General features: G+C 37.4%; 1 protein-coding gene across 1 annotated transcript in view; it reads right to left on the reverse strand.

Moving 5' to 3' along the window:
• LOC149927228 (protein qui-1) overlaps positions 1 to 23697 on the reverse strand; it is a 233051-nt gene that overhangs the window by 204883 nt on the left and 4471 nt on the right. The gene's annotated exons all lie outside the window — the stretch shown is intronic.

A 23697-nucleotide genomic window follows, 5' to 3' on the forward strand; every position in this document is an offset into this window, starting at 1 on the left:
AACTCGTGGGATCCATATTTATGGATTTCTCCCTGTTATAAAAGGGATTTGTTCTTTAACAAAGAGTAAAAAAATATTCATTCATCATTCAATCAGTCTATTCGAAACTCTAAAAATGCCGTAATTGACTTAAATAAGTAAATTCCAAACTCCAATTTAAAACGGCAAACCAGAGCGTAATAATTAAAGTAATTTAAAATGTAGATACTTTTAAAATAGGTAAACTTTATTTCCGCTCGAATAACGTATGTTGCCATAGTAACGTCCCCCCTTTGTCCCGACTCTTCCCCCTCGTTGCGTTTGGCAACCCAATCATCGCGCGTTGCGGAAAAGCGAGAAACTTCCTTCTAATTGCCAATTTGCAGCCATCAACGAGCCTATAGCCGCCTGGATGATTAGGCAAATCCACGTTTATCCCTTAATCAGCCTACAATCGACGCGGATCGACCGTACGGCGCCTTTGTAAACGCCTTAGGATAAAATAATTTCGAGTTAGTCCCTCATAAATTCATAAATTTTAAACTCCAAAAACGGGGCAGGACTTTCTAAACTTTAGCGTCGCGATTATTTACGCAAACGAATGCCGCGGCTCCCTCCAAACGGTGGCGCTAGATACGTTCCCTCCTCAAACGCTCCAAACGTTAAGCGACACACTGTATAAAATATTTAACAGCGAATCCCGCTCAAAGGATAATTAGGTTAAAAGGGTTTTACGTTTCACGGCGAAAACTCTATAGGTCAACTGGAGACGCGATTAAAGGCAGCGAGGAGAGTACAGTTCCTATTAGGGAAGGGGAAATTTGGTTTCCAAGTAAGCTTCTTTCGGCTTCGATAAAACGCGAGCCGAAAGTCTCAGCGGGGAGAAATGAAGGTATTGTTTTCGAGCCGCAACACTTTTTTGTTTGATATCTGTCCTTGGGAAAACAAGCAATTACCAGGACGGACATAAAAGGGCCGCCGCCACCGTGAAAGGACTTAAGCCTGGCCATTGGGATATTTTATAGTTAAGAGGAGATACGTTTAGAATGCCTAAGATTAGGATCCTTTCGAATTTCCTCGAACGCGTCGAAGCTTTTACGGTTAAGCCCTTAAGCCAGCAGCCAAAAAATTCATTTCTTACGGGCTCTAATCCCTCGTTACGCGCTTTTATCCCCCTTTGCAAAATAAAGCCGTATTCAAGGCAATTACGTTTTGATTACGCTTTAACGAAGTTAGAACCGGTTGCGTTTATTTACAATGGGCGCCACCATCTTTTTTCAACGGCCAACTTCAAATCCGTAGTATAGTCAGTGATGGCAAAAGCGACATAAGACCCAAAAGTGTGTCAGAAAGGTAAATCGTTCAGTGGGAGCTTGTTGCACTGACAAGGAGACATCCCGAAGTGTAACCCACCGATTTTTTCAAACTCGGAGGATTGGTAGACCTTCGTGTATCATGAAAAATCCTAAAGGGAATTTATTCAATGGGCAACCGTTTTGCCATGGCAACGAAAAATGTTTTTGACAACAACAAAAGGAAATTTTCCCATTGAAAATAACATGGGATTCTGACCGATTCCTAGGGCCCCCCCCTGTGAAAAATTTGAATAAATATCAAAATTTCAAAAATGCCAAAAAAAGAAAAAATAAATAAAAATTGACAATAAAAACATCAAAATTGATCAACTTTTGATCAATTTGAGTTCAAAATCCCATGTTATTTTCAATGGGAAAATTTTATATTTTGTATTGTCAAAAACATTTTTCGTTGCCATGGCAAAACGGTTGCCCATTGAATAAATTCCCTTTAGGATTTTTCATCATACATGAACGTCTACCAATCCCCCGAGTTTGAACAAAATCGGTGGGTTACACTTCGAGATGTCTCCTTGTGAGGGGAATGAACTGGGATCAGGGGGTAAGAGTGACGTACGAGCTACGTCACCCAATTCGGAAAACTTTCACGACTGCAGCGCTACCGAGGTAGGCGTTTTAGAACGTATTTTTATGGGCAAGTAAATCGAAGAGAAAATCGCCCCAGTCAATAGTCCTCATCAGGAATCCATACCTCCACTTGGAATGCTTATCCGGCCGTATCACGTATGGTAAGATCACTCTGACGGCTTTGGCCCCGCCTACGAGATAAAAAAATCCCCTCTGCGCGCGCTCCCCTCTCACGTTGTTGTTTGTTAAGTTAACATAGGGACGTCAAAAAACCGTCAGCCACATCGAGACGAAAATCTGCCGCGATAAGCATTACCAGTAGAGTTATGGATTCCTGACTAATTATATTGTTGCTAGTACTATTCCAACTAGTAGGTTATGTAGTCTATAGTGAGACTAACTCTCGCTAGATGTTTTAGCAGGCGCATTGGTGGAATTGACACACTTTTTGGTCTTATGTCGCTTTTGGTGATGCCAGGTCGAGGGAAATTTGGCCCCTTAAAAATACAAAAAGGGAAATCGAAATCAGACCAAAAATTCGCGAAATCTAGGGAAATTTGACAAAGGGTGATTTTAAAGTGAAGCAACTAATCTAAATAATCACAATATTTAAAATAATTGATTTAATTTGAAGAAAATAATATTTTCCCCGGTTTTATCGTTTTTGGGTCGGAACTGTCGTCTGCTACGACATTCTCCTTAGCTTTTTAACCGAGTTATATTCGTAGATTGTAGTTTATCGTGTTTTTAAAATGCCATACACGCCACCATTTCTAAAATTTTTGCCGCTTCATTCTTTTGGTGCTGCACATAGGTTCAACCGCGATTTCTGAAATCTTTGAAGCCGTTTGATGTAGGTTGCGGAAAAAGTAGCGTAACTTTTTAAATACTTTCCCAATAACTATAAAATTTCAGGTACATAATCATTAATATATTTGCTATCATTTTGTAAAAAAACCTCGTAAATTTTGGTTTTGGTGACAATTCCCTTTTAAGATTAATTAGGGGCGTATATTTTAATATTGGTTACGAAGAAGGCGCTATGTGTTGAATATAACTTTTTCAAGGCCAATAAAAAATATTTAACCAAGTGTTATGGTTCTCAGGGTTTCGAGTCAAAAAGGAAAATTTCAAGACCCGGTGAGGGAAATTTCGTTTTGGCGACTCTGCATTATTCAGTTGGTAGACCAACGAACCAATTTCGCGGTTAAGAGCGGAAATCTTCGAGCTGTTTGCATAGTTTTCCATAATGATGGTTTCCATTTTTTTCGAGAGGGAAATACGGGTAAATGTGGTCCCTGAAAGGAAATGGCGACGCGGCAAGATTTTATTTTCAAAGGCACTCCAAAGATCGCGCTCGGGGAGTTCTAGATACTTACAAGGCAGAAAAAAATGGGTATTGCTTCAAAAACATATTGAATTTGGTTGATCATGGAATCTTTTGAGGTCGTTTTGGAACCTATTAGATATCATTTGTTGTTTAGTGCTAGTTGCAATATACTTCCAGGGGCTAGTAGGCCACACTTTGAAGCTCTCTGGCGCTCTTTTAACTCACACTGTTAAAAAAATTCGTTCAGAAGACGTTCAACTTAGAACAGTCTGTTCAAAAATGAACGATAGCGTTCTAAAGGTATGTAACAGAGAACGGTGTGTTCAAGATATTTTATTTCGTTCAAATAAGAACGAATGCTCTTTCGCCCTCTGGAGGAAGGCTTGTAAACTACACAATAGAATAGATTCGTTCCAATAGCTAGGAGATCAGGTTTTACACACAATTCTATATGGATTTCTTTGTATTGGTTTCATGTACATGTACTAACATACAAAAGTGACACTTTCAACGTATGACCAAAAGTAACAAATAAGTGTGACACTATTTTGCGGAAAACGTCGTAAGGCCAAAAGTAACAAATAAGCGTGACACTATTTTGCGGAAAACTTCGTATGGCCAAAAGTAACAAACAAGTATAACATCCATAAAGTAATAAATGAGTGGCTTAGAGTGCGCTTTGTTATAGGTAGTTTTTTCGTACATTATTATGTTGTTTTAAGTTAGTGTACTGGTTAATTAAACTATTTGGAAATTTACCGAAGATTCAATTTCATTGTTGGAGCGTAGCTCCTTCACCAGCGACTCAAATGGCGTTAGGTCTGTAACGCTGTTTCTCAGAAACTACCCCACCTATTGAAAAGAAACTTCACACAAATAACGATATAAATAACCTCCGGGTCCTAACGAAGTGGAAAACGAAAAAGGGTTGTGAAAGGTCCGAATTTATAGGACACGCACCGTTTTTTTTAAGTACATTTTTATTTGATTGGCAAGGTAGACTAAATTCGTTCGGAAATGTAATTGCCCAAGTTCCAGAATTAAAATTTACAGAAAATATTTCGTAATATACTGCAATTTGGTTTGACGTTTTCAGCATAGAAATAAATTCTAAAATCGTAAGTTACCAGTTCTCGGCCTTTCGGCTGAGAATAGAAAGTTATACCTATTGTGCTATGAAAAGGTTTGATAAATTTAGGCCTATCACTTTCGTGGTAGATAATTTAAGCTTAATAAGATGGTTGTAATTGATATTGGAACTAAATTTAAATAATCTAGTTTTAGGCCTGGTTTGCCTTTTCGGTGGGCAATGGGTTATGTTCGGTTACTTTTTTAATTTAGCATGATGAACCGCCGTCAGGAGACATGAGCTATAATTTTGAAAGCAACAAATTGATGTACTCTTTGCATTTGATAATGATAAAACATTCTAAGTCGAACGAGAAAATGATCCACGGCGAACGACAAAACGTTCTAATTTGAACAAAGAAGGTTTGTTCAATATAGAACATCTAAGTTCAATATTGAACCATCAACCATCGTTCTTTATCGAAAGAAAATTTTTTGTTCATATTAGAACAAAATGGCGTTCTGTTACAGGGACAACCTTCTGAACGGCAATTTGTTCAAATTAGAACAATTTTTTTTAACAGTGCATCGTAGGAAAATTTAAAAAAAAAACAGGCATACTTCTCAACTCACATCCTACAACTCCTTAAAATGTTTGCATCACTTTTGAAACACCCTGTATATTTTTCTTTATAAATAAATTGGTTTATATCAGTATTATGATAAATCATAAAAGTTTCCTTTAAAATTCGTCTCTAATTACGTTTAAGTACATAAAAATTAACTCTGATGTACGTTCGTCTTCCCCGCAATACACCCGGCGGAAATCTTTTGACTGGCTCAAAAATCTGATAGGCTCTCATACGAATGATACGATCAGTGTTGCGTGATTGTGGGAAATTTCCCATATTGTGGGAACTTTTGGGGTCCATTTTGGCTGTGGGAAAAAGGTAATTTATTTTTTTCAAAAACGTTGATTTTGTGGGGATTTTCATGTCTTCGGGGGTTTTTTTAATTTGAATTTCAATAGGAAGCCATAATTTATCTAGAGCGGTGTATTTTTGTTAACATTGGAATTTTATAAATAATATAAAGGAGACGCCTCCTAATCCTTCAATCAATCAATGCATATGCCTAACAACCAAAATTAGGGCTGTGCGAGTCCTCTTTTTTGGATTTCGAGTCGAGTCCGAGTCCCAAAAAATTGGACTCACCAATTTGCGAGTCCCACTTTCGAGTACTCATTCGAGTCTTCGAGTCCCTAAGAATTAGCCACGAGCAATATTCGAGTCTTAAATTTCCGAACGAGTCCAGTATGAGCATTAAATTTATTCGCGAGTCCAATTCGAGTCATAAATTAATTCAGAGTCCCCAATTTGCAGTTGAGCCCTATCTAAGCCTTATATTGCTAAAAAGTCAGAATCATCCTAAAAATTAAATCAGTAATTAATATTTAAAATACTTAATTTACTTATCTACAATTTTTATAATAAGAAGTAATTTTACTAATTTACTAATTTAAGTAATTAAAATTTTCTTCAAAAATGTTTTAATATCTGGAATCTGGATTTTTTTGGTTACTAAAACTTACTACAAGAACTATTCACCATGTGAGTCATGTGACCTCTGACTAAACAAACTGCGTTAACGCTGCCGCAGCGCCAATACGGGACTTTTACAAAAAAAATAAACAAATAAAAATGACGGACTCGGTGGAAAATAACGGACTCGTCTTAAAAAAATTGGACTTGCGAGTAATTTTTAGGACTCGGTGAACGGCTCGCAAGTCCATTCGAGTAATAAAAATTAAAATATTCGAGTCCGAGTCCGAGTACTCGACTCAGCCCTAACCAAAATGTTTAAAAATTGTAATTTCAATAAAATTTTATTTTAAAAATTGTAATTTCAATAAAATTTTATTTTAAAAATTGTAATTTCATTAAAATTTTATTTTAAAAATTGCAATTTCAATAAAATTTTATTTTAAAAATTGTAATTTCAATAAAATTTTATTTTAAAAATTGTAATTTCAATAAAATTTCATTTTAAAAATTGTAATTTCAATAAAATTTTATTTTAAAAATTGTAATTTCAATAAAATTTTATTTTAAAAATTGTAATTTCAATAAAATTTTATTTTAAAAATTGCAATTTCAATAAAATTTTATTTTAAAAATTGCAATTTCAATAAAATTTTATTTTAAAAATTGCAATTTCAATAAAATTTTATTTTAAAAATTGTAATTTCAATAAAATTTTATTTTAAAAATTGCAATTTCAATAAAATTTTATTTTAAAAATTGCAATTTCAATAAAATTTTATTTTAAAAATTGCAATTTCAATAAAATTTTATTTTAAAAATTGTAATTTCAATAAAATTTTATTTTAAAAATTGTATTTTCAATAAAATTTTATTTTAAAAATTGTAATTTCAATAAAATTTTATTTTAAAAATTGTAATTTCATTAAAATTTTATTTTAAAAATTGCAATTTCAATAAAATTTTATTTTAAAAATTGTAATTTCAATAAAATTTTATTTTAAAAATTGTATTTTCAATAAAATTTTATTTTAAAAATTGTAATTTCAATAAAATTTTATTTTAAAAATTGTAATTTCAATAAAATTTTATTTTAAAAATTGAAATTTCAATAAAATTTTATTTTAAAAATTGTAATTTCAATAAAATTTTATTTTAAAAATTGCAATTTCAATAAAATTTTATTTTAAAAATTGCAATTTCAATAAAATTTTTTTTTAAAAATTGTAATTTCAATAAAATTTTATTTTAAAAATTGTAATTTCAATAAAATTTTATTTTAAAAATTGTATTTTCAATAAAATTTTATTTTAAAAATTGTAATTTCAATAAAATTTTATTTTAAAAATTGTAATTTCATTAAAATTTTATTTTAAAAATTGCAATTTCAATAAAATTTTATTTAAAAAATTAATTTCACAAAACGTTTGAAAATTATGACATGTTTTCCGTTGAGTTTTGGTTGGGACGGGGCTAAATAGGGGTGTGGGAAATCGTTTGAAATTTACTATCCAGCAATGCGAATTTCGACTTTTGAACATTGGCAACACTAGATACGATCAGATCGCGGAGTCGCATTTTTGTCACGTGGTCGAGGCTTCCTCTAACCGCTTCCGGTATTGAGTTTTTTCCTATTTTAATAATGTGTATAATCAAAGGTTGAAAAAATAATAGTATATTTACGCGAAATAGTGGATATTTCACGATACCAGATTATTAAACTAATCCCGATTTGGTTAAAGAATGGCTAAAACAGGCAAAAGATATGGTTAAAATGAAGTAAGAAAAATAATCAGGAGTAATTAATTCTTTCCAATGACTATATAAATAATCCAACTTTATTCCGATTTGATCAACCTTATCTAAACAGAATAACATAAATTGGATTTTATCTTGATTAGATTTGATCCAATTTTGGATCATTTTCGCATTAGTCCGGAACCATCTCAACGTTGCAAGCTTTGCTTTTGCGTTATAAATCTTAATAGTTAATAATATTAAAAAACTAACAAGTAACTTCATATTACTACCGGAAGTGAGTAGCCCTAACATACATCCGAGATTAAACCGATGAATTCCAAAAGACAGTAGGTGGAAATCCCCCCTCACTGATCTAGCGAAGTCTCATAAGGGCCACCGAAAGCGGGCCCGGTAAAATATTAATTTTAGGCCCCAAAATAGCTTGGAGAGGAGGAGAAACCAGGGAGAAGAGATCCTCGTTCGATGAAACCTGGGCCTTAGAATTCACGGGCCCTAGTCATTTGTACCGCTTGGAGAGGAGTAGAAACCCGGGAGAAGAGATCCTCGTTCGATGAAACCTCGGCCTTAGAATTCACGGGCCCTAGTCATTTGTACCGCTTGGAGAGGAGTAGAAACCCGGGAGAAGAGATCCTCGTTCGATGAAACCTGTCCCTTAGAATTCACGGGCCCTAGTCATTTGTACCGCTTGGAGAGGAGTAGAAACCCGGGAGAAGAGATCCTCGTTCGATGAAACCTCAGCCTTAGAATTCACGGGCCCTAGTCATTTGTACCGCTTGGAGAGGAGTAGAAACCCGGGAGAAGAGATCCTCGTTCGATGAAACCTGGGCCTTAGAATTCACGGGCCCTAGTCATTTGTACCGCTTGGAGAGGAGTAGAAACCCGGGAGAAGAGATCCTCGTTCGATGAAACCTGGGCCTTAGAATTCACGGGCCCTAGTCATTTGTACCGCTTGGAGAGGAGTAGAAACCCGGGAGAAGAGATCCTCGTTCGATGAAACCTCGGCCTTAGAATTCACGGGCCCTAGTCATTTGTACCGCTTGGAGAGGAGTAGAAACCCGGGAGAAGAGATCCTCCTTCGATGAAACCTCAGCCTTAGAATTCACGGGCCCTAGTCATTTGTACCGCTTGGAGAGGAGTAGAAACCCGGGAAAAGAGATCCTCGTTCGATGAAACCTCGGCCTTAGAATTCACGGGCCCTAGTCATTTGTACCGCTTGGAGAGGAGTAGAAACCCGGGAGAAGAGATCCTCGTTCGATGAAACCTGGGCCTTAGAATTCACGGGCCCTAGTCATTTGTACCGCTTGGAGAGGAGTAGAAACCCGGGAGAAGAGATCCTCGTTCGATGAAACCTCAGCCTTAGAATTCACGGGCCCTAGTCATTTGTACCGCTTGGAGAGGAGTAGAAACCCGGGAGAAGAGATCCTCGTTCGATGAAACCTGGGCCTTAGAATTCACGGGCCCTAGTCATTTGTACCGCTTGGAGAGGAGTAGAAACCCGGGAGAAGAGATCCTCGTTCGATGAAACCTCAGCCTTAGAATTCACGGGCCCTAGTCATTTGTACCGCTTGGAGAGGAGTAGAAACCCGGGAGAAGAGATCCTCGTTCGATGAAACCTCGGCCTTATAATTCACGGGCCCTAGTCATTTGTACCGCTTGGAGAGGAGTAGAAACCCGGGAGAAGAGATCCTCGTTCGATGAAACCTCGGCCTTAGAATTCACGGGCCCTAGTCATTTGTACCGCTTGGAGAGGAGTAGAAACCCGGGAGAAGAGATCCTCGTTCGATGAAACCTCAGCCTTAGAATTCACGGGCCCTAGTCATTTGTACCGCTTGGAGAGGAGTAGAAACCCGGGAGAAGAGATCCTCGTTCGATGAAACCTGGGCCTTAGAATTCACGGGCCCTAGTCATTTGTACCGCTTGGAGAGGAGTAGAAACCCGGGAGAAGAGATCCTCGTTCGATGAAACCTCAGCCTTAGAATTCACGGGCCCTAGTCATTTGTACCGCTTGGAGAGGAGTAGAAACCCGGGAGAAGAGATCCTCGTTCGATGAAACCTCAGCCTTAGAATTCACGGGCCCTAGTCATTTGACCGCTTGGAGATGAGTAGAAACCCGGGAGAAGAGATCCTCGTTCGATGAAACCTCGGCCTTAGAATTCACGGGCCCTAGTCATTTGTACCGCTTGGAGAGGAGTAGAAACCCGGGAGAAGAGATCCTCGTTCGATGAAACCTGGGCCTTAGAATTCACGGGCCCTAGTCATTTGTACCGCTTGGAGAGGAGTAGAAACCCGGGAGAAGAGATCCTCGTTCGATGAAACCTGGGCCTTAGAATTCACGGGCCCTAGTCATTTGTACCGCTTGGAGAGGAGTAGAAACCCGGGAGAAGAGATCCTCGTTCGATGAAACCTCAGCCTTAGAATTCACGGGCCCTAGTCATTTGTACCGCTTGGAGAGGAGTAGAAACCCGGGAGAAGAGATCCTCGTTCGATGAAACCTGGGCCTTAGAATTCACGGGCCCTAGTCATTTGTACCGCTTGGAGAGGAGTAGAAACTCGGGAGAAGAGATCCTCGTTCGATGAAACCTGGGCCTTAGAATTCACGGGCCCTAGTCATTTGTACCGCTTGGAGAGGAGTAGAAACCCGGGAGAAGAGATCCTCGTTCGATGAAACCTGGGCCTTAGAATTCACGGGCCCTAGTCATTTGTACCGCTTGGAGAGGAGTAGAAACCCGGGAGAAGAGATCCTCGTTCGATGAAACCTCAGCCTTAGAATTCACGGGCCCTAGTCATTTGTACCGCTTGGAGAGGAGTAGAAACCCGGGAGAAGAGATCCTCGTTCGATGAAACCTCAGCCTTAGAATTCACGGGCCCTAGTCATTTGTACCGCTTGGAGAGGAGTAGAAACCCTTGAGAAGAGATCCTCGTTCGATGAAACCTCAGCCTTAGAATTCACGGGCCCTAGTCATTTGTACCGCTTGGAGAGGAGTAGAAACCCGGGAGAAGAGATCCTCGTTCGATGAAACCTCAGCCTTAGAATTCACGGGCCCTAGTCATTTGTACCGCTTGGAAAGTGGGGAGATTAGACGACGTAGCAGACGACTCTATGACGTAGTGGAAGCGAGTTTTCGCAAGTTAGAGGTAGTTGAATTTTAACTCAATGAAGGTTAGAAACGAGCTCATCTTCCGCGAAACACAGAACAGGCGATTTCAAAAATCGGACAACAACATCCATCCTCTACAAAAATATGAAAATTTAAATATATTAATAACAACATCCGCGCTATCTAGGCGCCACAATAAACATTACGTAGACGAGCCCTGTGAGTTTTACAAAACCCGTATTATCAGGATAATATATTCCGTTTATGAGTATATATCTCCATAAAACATTTATTTAACAGTCTACTCATACGCAAACCTTTAAGTAAAGAAAACCATGCCATGATTTAAAAATGATAAAACCCTGATAACAAAAAAATAGGTCAACCTTTTCTTTTCCGACGGAAACATTAAAGGGGTAGAGAGTTTAAGGAAAATGTACGGAAAATAGATGATGGATAGATTATTCAAGAATATCTCATTTAAATAGAAAGCCTGAGTCCATATTAATAATACAGAAAACAAAGTTACTCGGTTCAGGGGTGTATTTCTGAATAATGGAGATCTCCGGAAATTGAAAACAAAGTTCGGAAAACAACCCTGGGGAATTTCATTGTATAGTGTAATGACCATGGTACTATTATGAGTTTTTGCTATATATAGCAAAAAAAATCCTAATAGTACCATCAAGAAACGTTTTTTTTAAACAATTTTCTATGGTTATCGTACAAATCCCGCGGAAATGAGCGGGAATCCCCTTGAAGTCTTATTTTCGGTAAGGGAATAGTTGGGAAAGGTTATTTTGACTTCAGTAATAAATTATCAACCTTTAAATACGCTAACGGAGTTTTGTGTACAAATTTCATTGGACGAGCCTAGTCGCTGAACGTTTTATGTAAATGGGGGAGACAATTTCCGAATTTTCCCCTTCCGACAGCGTCTAACCAATGAAAAATGTACACAAGAAAATGCACGACTTTTGACGGGTTGCGTTCTCCTTGTATGGGGTGTTGTGTTTTTTGCTCCTGGGTGGAAGTCACCAGGATTTCGAAACTGGCGGCGCTTAAGCGATAAGCACTGGTCAGGGGCGTCCCATTAAGTGATATGGGGGAGGGGGCCCCCCTAAGGGGTTTGGAAAGTTGAAACATCGAGGCTGACTAGGAAAAATAAATTTTTTGATGAGCATTTTTAAGGAAGCATTTCAAAGATACTTTTCGCCAAGTGAATTGGAAAAATTCTAAATTTGAGTAGGCGCTTTTCGGAACTTTTAGGTGGCGCTTCAGAAATGTTACAGGTGGCTCAAGCGCCGCCTAAAACAGCCTAGCGACGCCACTGGCTGTGTTTGTTGCTCCTAGCTGGAAGTAATATTTTGAATTGAGAGTGGAATTTCGGGAACGCATTTGTGGGGTGGCAGAGTGGTTAGCACTCTCGCCTCGCAGCAAGAGGAGCCGGGTTCAATCCCAGCTTGTGGCACTGTTTTTAAACACGGAACAACTCGTTCGGCGTAGAGTTTGCAATTTTTCACCCCACCAGTTAGAGGGGTTTCCCCCTTCTTAAAAACTTGCTGAATTTAACGGAAATTGTAAGTGTAGCTAGGTAATTAGCTTCACAAGTCCCTAGTTGAATTAGGCCTGTGTGTTCCCTTGGGTATTCGCTTAGCTGATTATTATTAGTATTTTGAAAAGGTTAGCAATACTTTGCATCGGGATTCGGGAATGGGTATTTCGGTAATGAATTTTCAAACGGATCGCAATGCTTTGAATATGGTAACTTTTGAAAAACTTCGAAATTTTAAAAAATAATTCTACTTGCACATTCTATGGTTTTATCAGAAGTATATAATATATATCATTTGATATAAGTGTTCGAAGGTTCCCGCTTATTAAACCGTTTTTTTTTTGTTAAATTGTTATTCCACACTAGAGGCGCCAACATTCAATAGGCGATACTATAAAGTAAATTTGGTCTTAACCAACTTGTTAAAATGGGAAAACAAATTCACGTGACTACCTTTTCACAGCCAACTTCGATTCGGTAACCCGTGTTCATAGTTGGCCGTGCGACGGTAAAGAAAAAAATTATTCCTTCCAGATACTGCAGACAGATAATTAACTTACACTTTTCTATTACAAAATGTTTTAAATAATAATAATAAATAGATAAGTTAGACGAATCGATCAAAATTTAAACCACCATTAGCAAAATAAAATAAATAATAGTTCGCATTTCTTAGGATAGATGGCGCTGCAGTTCTCCACAAAAGTCACGTGACTACCATCTTTTCAGCCCCCCTGGACTTTATAGTTTCGCCTATTATCGACGGCAACTGAACGATGCGTAGCGACAGTTTCAGTCACTAATTATGTCACCAAACAATTTGGTATTTTGGAAACATATACTAACTCAAACTTACTAGAATTTACAGGATAATATAGGGTAGGTCTCAAAATATCTGATTTTACAGGAATTATAATTTTGGCGATGAATCTGCAAATTTACACGTTTCATTTTAATGTCCTAGATCAGGAATCCATACCTCTACTTGGAATGCTTATCGCGGCAGATTTTCGTCTCGATATGGCTGACGGTTTTTTGTGACGTCACTATGTTAACTTAACAAACAACAACGTGAGAGGGGAGGGCGCGCAAAGGGGATTTTTATATCGTAGGCGGGGACAGAGCCGTCAGAGTGATCTTACCATACGCGATAAGGCAGGATAAGCATTCCAAGTGGAGGTATGGATTCCTGCCTAGATAGATACTTATATTCTCTAAAATACATTATATACTCCTGGTCTAACTCTACTTTAATATAACCCAATTCCAAGTTAGGCTTTTCTTTCTCCAAAAGTTCGATAATCCAATTTTCTTTTAACTAACAATTTCGAGTTACTTATTTTTTGCCTCGAGGCTTATGAAATGTGGAGGATATATTTAAGGGTAGTATTATCATCATTACCGGTCGAAAATATTAAAGGTTGTAAAACGGGCTAAAATCAATAGAATAGGTCTGATGCTGATTATCCTAATGATATTGGCACTGTTATTGTTCGTGATTTTTTCAGGGCTTTATTTGGTGGGGGACTAAAGCCCTAAGGACTGTTTTATTGCAAGCCCTTCGATTGGAATAAATTGAAATTTAATAATCATTAGTAATATTGCAACCTAAAATATAAAACATTCCCCTGAAACCAAAGTCGACGTAGCGGTATCTTCCCATTGCGCCAAATCCCATTCGACCGAATTCCCATTAGACCGAATTCCGCCAATGTTTTTGATGAAATTAGCCCAAAGGCGGGTTTTTTATTTTTCTAATCGATCGACGCAATATTAACAATTGAGCGACCTCAAAAAAATAGTTTTTCTTTCTACCTTAGGTTAGGTTAGGTGAGGTTAGGTAACACTGCATGCCGTTCTGACAGATGCTAAAACGGATAAAACCGAATCCTAAACCCGGAGAAGTGCGGGTTTTATCGGTCGAATGGGACAATCCCATTAGACCGAATCCTAAATCCGCCAAAGTGCGGATTTTTCGGTCGAATGTGATTGGGTTCGGTCGAATGGGATTCGGCGCAATGGAACAGATTCGACGTAGTGGGCCCGGGCTCTTATAAAACAATAAATAGAGGCCCCAATAATTAATACTAGAGATAAAGATTGGTTTTCTGGGATACTCTAAGAAGAAGGGTACCTAACTTATACTGACAGGGGCCCCGAAGCTGCACGAGCCCCAGTAACTTGTTCTGACTTATACCCTTCTCTCAAAAATCACACATAGTAACTTTTGGCAGTGAAATCGTTGGTAACATCAAAAACGTTACGGGGCTATTAATTTAAAAGGTGTAAACAAAAATGGCTTAGTTCCAAAACCAGTTAACTCGAATTAAATGTATTTGCTTGTTTAAACAGTGTGTCCACTAAATAACGATCCAGAGCTAATAATTGAAATGCTTTTTTACCTAGGAATTTGATATTTTCAGATCGCATAGCACGCGCTGAGGGTCATTTGATGATACAAGACCCAATGGACTTGAACCATGTCCTCAAGGTCATTCAAAACCTATCTCGAGAACCGTTTGACTTAGAGACTCGGTTCCAATTAGGAAGGTGTGGGCCATCGCATTTTATGTCAAGAAGGTCATAAGTTTGGTTTAATCTAATGACCCCCTGCGCGTGCTATACTATATGAAAACATCAAATTCCAAGGAAAAATAGCTTTTCAATTATTAACTCTGGATCATTTTAGTGGACATCCTGTATAAATTTTATATACAAATTTATGGATTTTTTTGCTTTTTTTTTAATTTTTGTGTAATATTTCTTTTCAAAATTTAAATGTTTTTATTTAAGTTAAATATTTGGAGATACCTTATTGTGGAATTAAGGTAGGTAAATAGGAGATGCAGTGTAAATCCTGTATAGAACACATTAGTGCCGAAAAACTGGCTCAAAATAAAAATATAGCACGATATAAAAGTAGAAAATATTTTATCATCCATCTGCCGAAAAGGGGGAAAAAGCAAAGATAAAGTCGTTACCTGAGTTTAAAATCATCGTAACTCTTAATTTCATCGAACTCGGTTTTCAACATTTTCTAACGTAAGTTGGTTGGGTTGATATTTCCCGTAATGCACTCTATTTTATCAAAAAGATAATAGATTTCACGATATTAAGAAGATAAGAATGTAGTAACTTATATTTTTTGAAAATATGATTTGAAAAGTAGATAAATTGTATCGTAAGTTTAAGTTACAATAAAATTTGTTTGAAAAGTAGATATATCTTATGGTAACGTGAAAAGTAGATATATTGTATAGTAAGTTTAAGATACGATACTATTCGATTGAAAAGTAGATAACTTTTATGGTAACTTGTAGTTACAATAAACTTTGTTTGAAAAGTAGATATATTTAATGGTAGCTTAAAGTTAAAATATTATTTGTTTGAAAAGTAGGTATATTTTATGGTAACGTTAAGATACAGTAAAATTTGTTTGAAAAGTAGATATATTTTATGGTAACTTGAAGTTCGAAAATTTAAGAACCGGAACTGGAACCGATATACTCCAAATAAATGGAACCATTACATCCCTAGTAACTTGTACTATATTATTGGTTTGAAAAGTATTTACATTTTGTGGTAACTTGTACGATATTATTTGTTTAAAAAGTAGATAAATTTTCGGGTAAATTGAGTTACGTTATTTTTTGTTGTACAAGTAGATTAAAATTAATGGTAACTTGAGTAACGATATTATTTGTTTGAAAAGTAGGTATAATTATTCTATTTTAGTAAATTACGGTCAAATTTAATTTAATGTTAAGATATTTTTGGTGAAAGTTTAAAGTTAAAATATAGTAACTGGACCTATTTCAATTATAACTTTATTTTTTATAATTTTCGGTGATTGGAAATAGTTAACTACCTTTCTAAATATTCAAAAAGCGTATGTAATAAATTTGATGGGTATTCTTGATTTGCGAAAATTTTAAACTTACAAGTGGATTTTCCCAAATTTCGATATCTCAAATTACGATGTTCTTAACCTCGGGTAAGGAGGTTAAAGAAAGAATTTGGGGGGGGGAGTTAAGAGTGTCGTGCCCCTCTCGTTTTAAGACAAAGAATTCTACAGCCATCGATCCTTCTTTGAAAAAAATGGTCATTGGTCCAAATACGCAAAGAGCCAGATCAAACAAAAATTATAGGATTTTAGCAGATACGGGGCTACCGGACGACCAAATTTTACATTACCATCAAAAGCAGACGGGCAGTGTTGCCGGACAGCCACCAAATACATTTATTTATATTAAAATACATGAAATTACACGCGTACGCTGGGTATACGAGTATTTTTAGGAAGATAAACAGGAGCTGTATAGTTAGGAATACTCTCCCCATTTATTCAGCCCCCCCCCCCCTAAATCTATAGTTTTTATGGATTTTAATATTTTTCTAAAGGAAAAAGATTCCAATATTTTTCTTCCGATTTTCTCCCTTTTTGGAAACGTTCCAAAAAAAGTTCATCCAAAAATATGATTAACGACATCTAGTGAGAGGCGAAAAAATCAACTCGATTCATTGTGATAGTAGTAACGCCCACCAGGCGACGGGCCGATGTTGCTAGGGGAGATAATTTGGTGTATTCTCTCCCCCCTCTATCCTAAGCGGGGGGGGGGATACTTTAGCTCCGCCCTCTACGTTTCATTTCGTTTTAACACACTGAATATCGAAATTATTTTTTCTTTTTTATTTATTAAGGAATTTTTGTTTGAAGTATTTCGTAAAGTAAACCTCGCCCTAATTAGTAATCCGATAATGTATAAAGAAATTTGGAAATTATGGTCCCTACCATCTGAATTTGATAGGGCCCCGTCAAGATGATGGGCCCGCGCAGCATGGGGCCCGGGTTTGGAGTCTTCTCCTAAGTTAATCTACATAAATTCAATGTGGATTTCAGGCATAACGGCTATCCTGGGGCCCGCCGTTGTTCTTTTACCGGGGCCCGGGCCCGATTTCGGAATTGAATTTGGTACTTCCTAATTTTTTTGGGTTTTCTAAATCAATAGTAGCCAGTAAAGCAGACGACAAACGTACCTCCGTAGAAAGAAAATATATCAGATCAAAGATAATAAAAACCTCGTGCGTGATCCGAGAAAATTAGCTCCATAATTACCATGGTAACTTACTATATATAGTAACCAGAAGTGGGTAATCACTTCGTTACAAAACCGCCAATCGGAAAGCTCCCTGAACTCGAATTTAGGGTACGGAGTTCTATATTATCTTTGATCAGATCCAGTATATATTTTTATCATATAACGCCATCTACAGAACATTCCGTATAAAGAAATGTATCACCCATTAGAGCAAAGGGAATTCAGAGCAAGTTTGGAGCAAAAATTGTGTTTTTTTTTATTATTTAAATCTTCATATTTCTAAATAATAAAGCCTAATATGAGTAATTAAATACTTGTATTTCTAATTTTTTATCATAGCGTTGCTTTATTCGAAATGAATGTAGTTGTTATGGCAGCAAAAAACTCAAAACAATTATTTTGCGCAAATAGTACCTGACAACTTCGGTTTAATTAAACAACTGATTAAACTTCACTTTAATTAAACGATTAATTAAACTTCACTTTAATTAGAAGATTAATTAAACTTTCCTTAAATTAAACGATTATTTAAACTTCCCTCTAATTAAACGATTATTTAAACTTCCCTCTAATTAAACGATTATTTAAACTTCCCTCTAATTAAACGATTATTTAAAATTCCCTCTAATTAAACGATTATTTAAACTTCCCTCTAATTAAACGATTATTTAAACTTCCCTCTAATTAAACGATTAATTAAACTTCACTTCAATTAAACGATTATTTAAACTGCATTTTAATTAAACAATTAATTAAACTTCACTTTAATTAGACGATTAATTCAACTTAATTGTTACCTCTCCGAGGGGACAAAGTCCCCTAGGAGGGGTTATACAACGACCGTGTCTGTCTGTGGGTCTGTGGGTGGGTCTGTGGGTGGGTCTGTGTGTGGGTCTGTGGGTGGGTCTGTCTGTCTGTCAGGACTGCGAACGCGTTCGCATTTTCGGTGCAAAGTGTAATCACTGCGTACGCAGTTTCTCAAAGGGTTGGCAAAACCACCGTGTGATGGTGAGCGTTAACGGATGCATTTGCGGTTTGGTTGAGATGGTGTTTTTTCGCTCACTGGCGTGACGGTTTGGTGTATTACGTTTTTGTAATGTTTATGCGTAGGTTGTGAGTGTTGAATTTGTTGTGTTTGTGTTCTGATGGTTGTGCATGTTGAGTCTGTTGTGTTTATATGGGCGTTTTCTCTCCAACTTCTTCTTAATGACTTTGGGACGGACCGAGTGCTGAGTGTAATGCTACCTCTCAACGTCCAATGGCAGGGTTTCCACCAGTTGTACACGGTATTCGTCTTAGTATCAATTTGCGATCGCATCGGGCGGGATTTGAACCCGAGACCTCCTGATTGACAGGCGGACGTTCTACCACAGAACCACCGACACTTGTTACGCCTTATTGAAAATTAGACCTTCAGCTTTATCGGAAGCGTATTTAATAGAGTACGAAATTTTGGTTTAATTGAAATAGAATTGAAATTGAAATTATTGCATCGAAGAAATTCTAATTTAGCGTTTCTCTATTGATTAAAAACAAATGCGCCACCCAGGTTTCGAACCCAGACCATTCGGCTTGGCAGTCGAGCGCTCTACCACAGAACCACCGATAGCTGCTTAGATTCACTGAAATTAAGACAGGCATCGTAAGCATAATAGGTAATAAAGTCTTTTTTTAATAATGAATTTATGAAGGCCTAATCTGGTATTTTTTAAAGGTTAAATCTTGTTTTAGCGCAGTCAGCCGAGATTAAAGGGTTAAAGGGTAGACCCTGTGGGTGGTCCACTTTCTTAACGATCTATATATAGTTCTGTTAATTCAAAGGAGATAATTTAACGTTAATTGCTTTAAGAGGTGGCGGTTAGTCAAGTGGCTCTCTGTGCTTTGTTGATGGTAAGGTTTTTGCTTCTTGTAAATACATTTGGTGTGGATATTTGGATATCTACGATTTCTAACGCAGTCAATGATTTCTTGGGTGTGCGAGTCATTATATGATATTGGAAATTGGACGGCATTGGTCTTTTTCATGTGGTATGCGTCACAACGTCAACAGGAAGTGAACGAGTCGTCCACTACCAGATATCTACGGTATCTTCATCAAGGGCGAGTGTTGAAATAAAATGAGCGTTAAAGATGCGGCAAGTATTTCGTAAGCGAGTAATTCCAAAAAGCCTCTGTAGATATTTCTTTCATTAAAATTTGCTTCGTATTATATTTAACTGATAAACTTGTTCTGTAAAAGGGTTTAATTCAATTGTGCATTGTTATAGTACGTCTAACTTACTGTTGTAACTACTTAACTTATGATATTCTGAATAAATTAAAATTGGTCGTTTCGTCTCAATTATTTTAATTATAATTAAAATTTTATACCGGGCGGGATAGAAATGGGTTAATATTTTTAACAAATAACTCTAAATTGCGGAGATATATCTTTAAGGGTTATCTCGAGAAATTAATACCACTAGGGACAATTCTACCGAGGAGAGGTATATTTTGGCTTGCCAACTTGTACCTCTCCGTGTCAGTCTGTCTATCTGTCTGTCTGTGGGTCTGTGGGTCTGTCTGTCAGGCCTGCGAACGCGTTCGCATTTTCGGGGCAAAGGGTAATAACTGCGTACGCAGTAGAATAACCGTTTTAGCAGTTTAAAGGTTGGCAAAACCACCGTGTGACGGTAAGCGTTAACGGCTAAATTTGCGATTACGTTGCGTTTGGTTGCATTGGTTTTTCGTTAACGCTCACCGTCGCGCCAGTTGTTATGGGTGCGTTCTCTCCAACTCCTTCTTATTGACTTTGGGACGGACCGAGTGCTGAGTGTTATGGCAACCTCTCAACGTCCAATGGCAGGGTTTCCACCAATTGTTCACGGTAATCGGCTTAGTATCAATTTGCGATCGCATCGGGCGGGTTTCGAACCCGAGACCGCCTTCTTGACAGGCGGACGTTCGACCACAGAACCACCGACGCTTATTACGCTTCATTGAAAAGTAGACCTTCAGCTTTATCGGAAGCGTATTTAATAGAGTATGAAATTTTGGTTTAATTGAAATAGAACAAGATTTCGTGTAAGATTTAAATTATTTTAATATCATATGTATTTGGGTTTTAGGCAAAGGAAGGGTCGTATGTTATTTTTACTGATCGAGATAATGTTGTTTTTTGTCTATTCTTTGATCTTATATTTTTATCTTTGGTTTTTTGAGATTATTTTGTTTCCACGAAAACGTCCAGTTTTGGAGGATACTTTATAGTGTGTAGGTCGTGTTGTTTAGCTTATCCGGTTTCATGATAATAACGTCGAAAATTCCTGTTTGTTAATGGTAAGGTGTCGCACTAACTATTCCGTCTACGGTCATTTATTGATATACGAGCTGTGGTTTAGTCAAGTGGCTTTCTGTGCTTTGAGAGGGTAAGTTTTTCGCTTCTTGTTAATACATTTTTTATTGGTGTGGATATTTGGACATCTACGATTCCTAATGCAGTCATTGATTTCCTGGGTGTGCGAGTTATTATATGATATTGGAAATTGGATGGTATTGGTCTTTTTCATGCGGTATGTGCCACAACGTCAACAGGAAGTCTACGAGTCGTCCACTACCATCTTCATCAAGGGCGAGTGTTGAAATAAAATGAGCGTTAAAGATGCGGCAAGTATTTCGTAAGCGAGAAAAATACAAATACCCTCTGTAGATATTTCTTTCATTAAAATTTGCTTCGTATTATTTACTGATAAACTTGTTCTGTAAATAGGGTTAGATTCAATTGTGCATTGTTTTAGTAAGTCTAACTCGCTGTTGTAACTACTTAATTTATAATATTCTGAATAAATTAAACTCGGTTGTTTCGTCTCAACTATTTAAATTAAAATTAAAATTTTATACCGGGCAGGGATTGAACCGAGATTACGTTTTTAGTAAATAACTCTGAATTGCGGAGATATCTTTAAGGGTCGTCTCGAGACATTAATACCACTAGGGACCATTCTTCCGAGGAGAGGTATATTTTGGCTTGCCAACTTGTTTTAATTAAACGATTAATTAAACTTCACTTTAATTAAAAAATTTAGAATAGCACAAAACAACAAAAATCTAGAAATATGAAAGAGTTAATGTTATATTTTATTTCTCAGCGGAAAAACCCCCAATGGTAAATGATTTTATTATGATAACAAAGAGACTAAAAAAGCCAATCTAGGTTATTTTCTCGTAATATACAACGCCGCTGTGTCGCATCGTCATTAAGTCCTACAATTTGTCGCCCTGACGTTTATGTCTTTTTCAGTTTCATCGGATCCATATATACTATTTATTACAGCAAAATACAAAAAATATGGCACTGATATATCATTAAAGAGACACTAATATCAAAATAAAAGAATAGGGTGCAGTCGGCGAGGTTCAGGCTGGGAATGGAAGTACCCGGTGACGGAAGTAGGAAGTGGCGTAGGGTGCTAAAAATACGAAGCCCGTTTACGACAGCTGTTTTGCATAAAAGACGCTGGAAGACTGACTTTCCGCGCGTGTTGGAATGAGACAGTTTTAATGGAAGCGCTTGTTTATTTTGTAAACGCCCGGAAACCATTTCGGCAGAAATAAACCTCTCGCTTTTACCGATGGAAAGATCATTCGGCTTTGGCTCGGTGCACGTCCGGGGTTGCCCCTCGGGTTGCCCTTATCCCTGGAACGAAATCGCACGGAAGTTGGCGAAATAAGGAAAACATATTTTACAGTGGATATTGGATATTTAGAAACCGGAGACCACATTTTACAGTGGATATTTAGAAACTGGAGACCATATTTTACAGTGGATATTGGAAACCGGAGACCATATTTTACAGTGGATATTTAGAAACCAGAGACCACATTTTACAGTGGATATTTAGAAACCAGATACCACATTTTACAGTGGATATTGGAAGCCGGATACCATATTTTACAGTGGATATTTAGAAACCAGAGACCACATTTTACAGTGGATATTTAGAAACCAGATACCACATTTTACAGTGGATATTGGAAGCCGGATACCATATTTTACAGTGGATATTTAAAAACCAGAGACCACATTTTACAGTGGATATTTAGAAACCAGATACCACATTTTACAGTGGATATTGGAAACCGGAGACCATATTTTACAGTGAATTTGGAAACCCGAGACCATATTTTACGATGTATATTGGAAACCAGATACCATATTTTACGATGTATATTGGAAACCAGATACCATATTTTACAGTGGATTTGTAAAATGGAGACCATATTTTTCAGTGGATATTGGAAACCGGAGACCATATTTTACAGTGGATTTGGAAACCGGAGACCATATTTTACGGTGGATATTGGAAACCAGATACCATATTTTACGGTGGATATTGGAAACCGGAGCCCATATTTTACAGTGGATTTGGAGCCCGGATATCATATTTTACAGTGGATATTGGAAACCGGAGACCATATTTTACAGTGGATATTGGAAACCGGAGACCACATCTTTCAGTGGAGGTCTGGAGACCTGATTTTTCAGTGGAGGTTTGGAGACCCAATCTTTCAGGGGAAATTGTAGGTATAGAGACTACATCTTCCAGTGGAGACAGTAGACAAAACAACATTCCAATTTACGTGATTTCGGCCTCTTGGGTTTGGATCGGAAATTTAAGGTAACTGAAGAGACCTGAGTATCAGAGACTTATAGATGAATCTGATACTGGAGGTCGTAAACGAGATCTTCCCGCGGAGACTGTAGACCAAAAACTGGAGACCATATATATATATATATATATATATATATATATATATATATATATATATCATCAGTAACGGTTCAAAAACTAAAATACCATTTCCGCTGAAATGATTTTTCACATTAATAGATCTGTCACATTGTTCTACGAGCCACATTCGTCGGTAAAAAAAAACAAACAAAATAAACGGTCTAGCTTTTGGGGCTTCACCAGAAAAGTTAGAAAAAATGACTCGAAATAAATATACACGACTCAGAAATGCGCATTCACAGCCACACACGCGAAAAGTTTGGAAGCCGAAGGCATTGTGGAAGAGGGCTTTAAGCCGCTGTTGGAGGAATCAGTCAGTTAGCGAGGAAACACTCCGTTTAGCGAAAGCCTCGCGCCCGCACGTTCACCTACGCCTTCTAGCTCGCCCGCAAATCGTCCCACGGACTCCGCCCATCCTTCAAAAACCCCGCCTCTCACCCGCTACCCCGTAACGTCGAAGAGGTAGAAGTGACCAGGACAGACTGATACTCCCTCCGTCGCCCTCGCGTCTGGTATTAGATGAGACGGCCTCTGGGATGTGCCATTTACATA

This window comes from Leiobunum rupestre, chromosome 9 (genome assembly GCF_980474605.1).
Source record: "Leiobunum rupestre chromosome 9, qqLeiRupe1.1.hap1, whole genome shotgun sequence".
Lineage (NCBI taxonomy): Eukaryota > Metazoa > Arthropoda > Arachnida > Opiliones > Sclerosomatidae > Leiobunum > Leiobunum rupestre.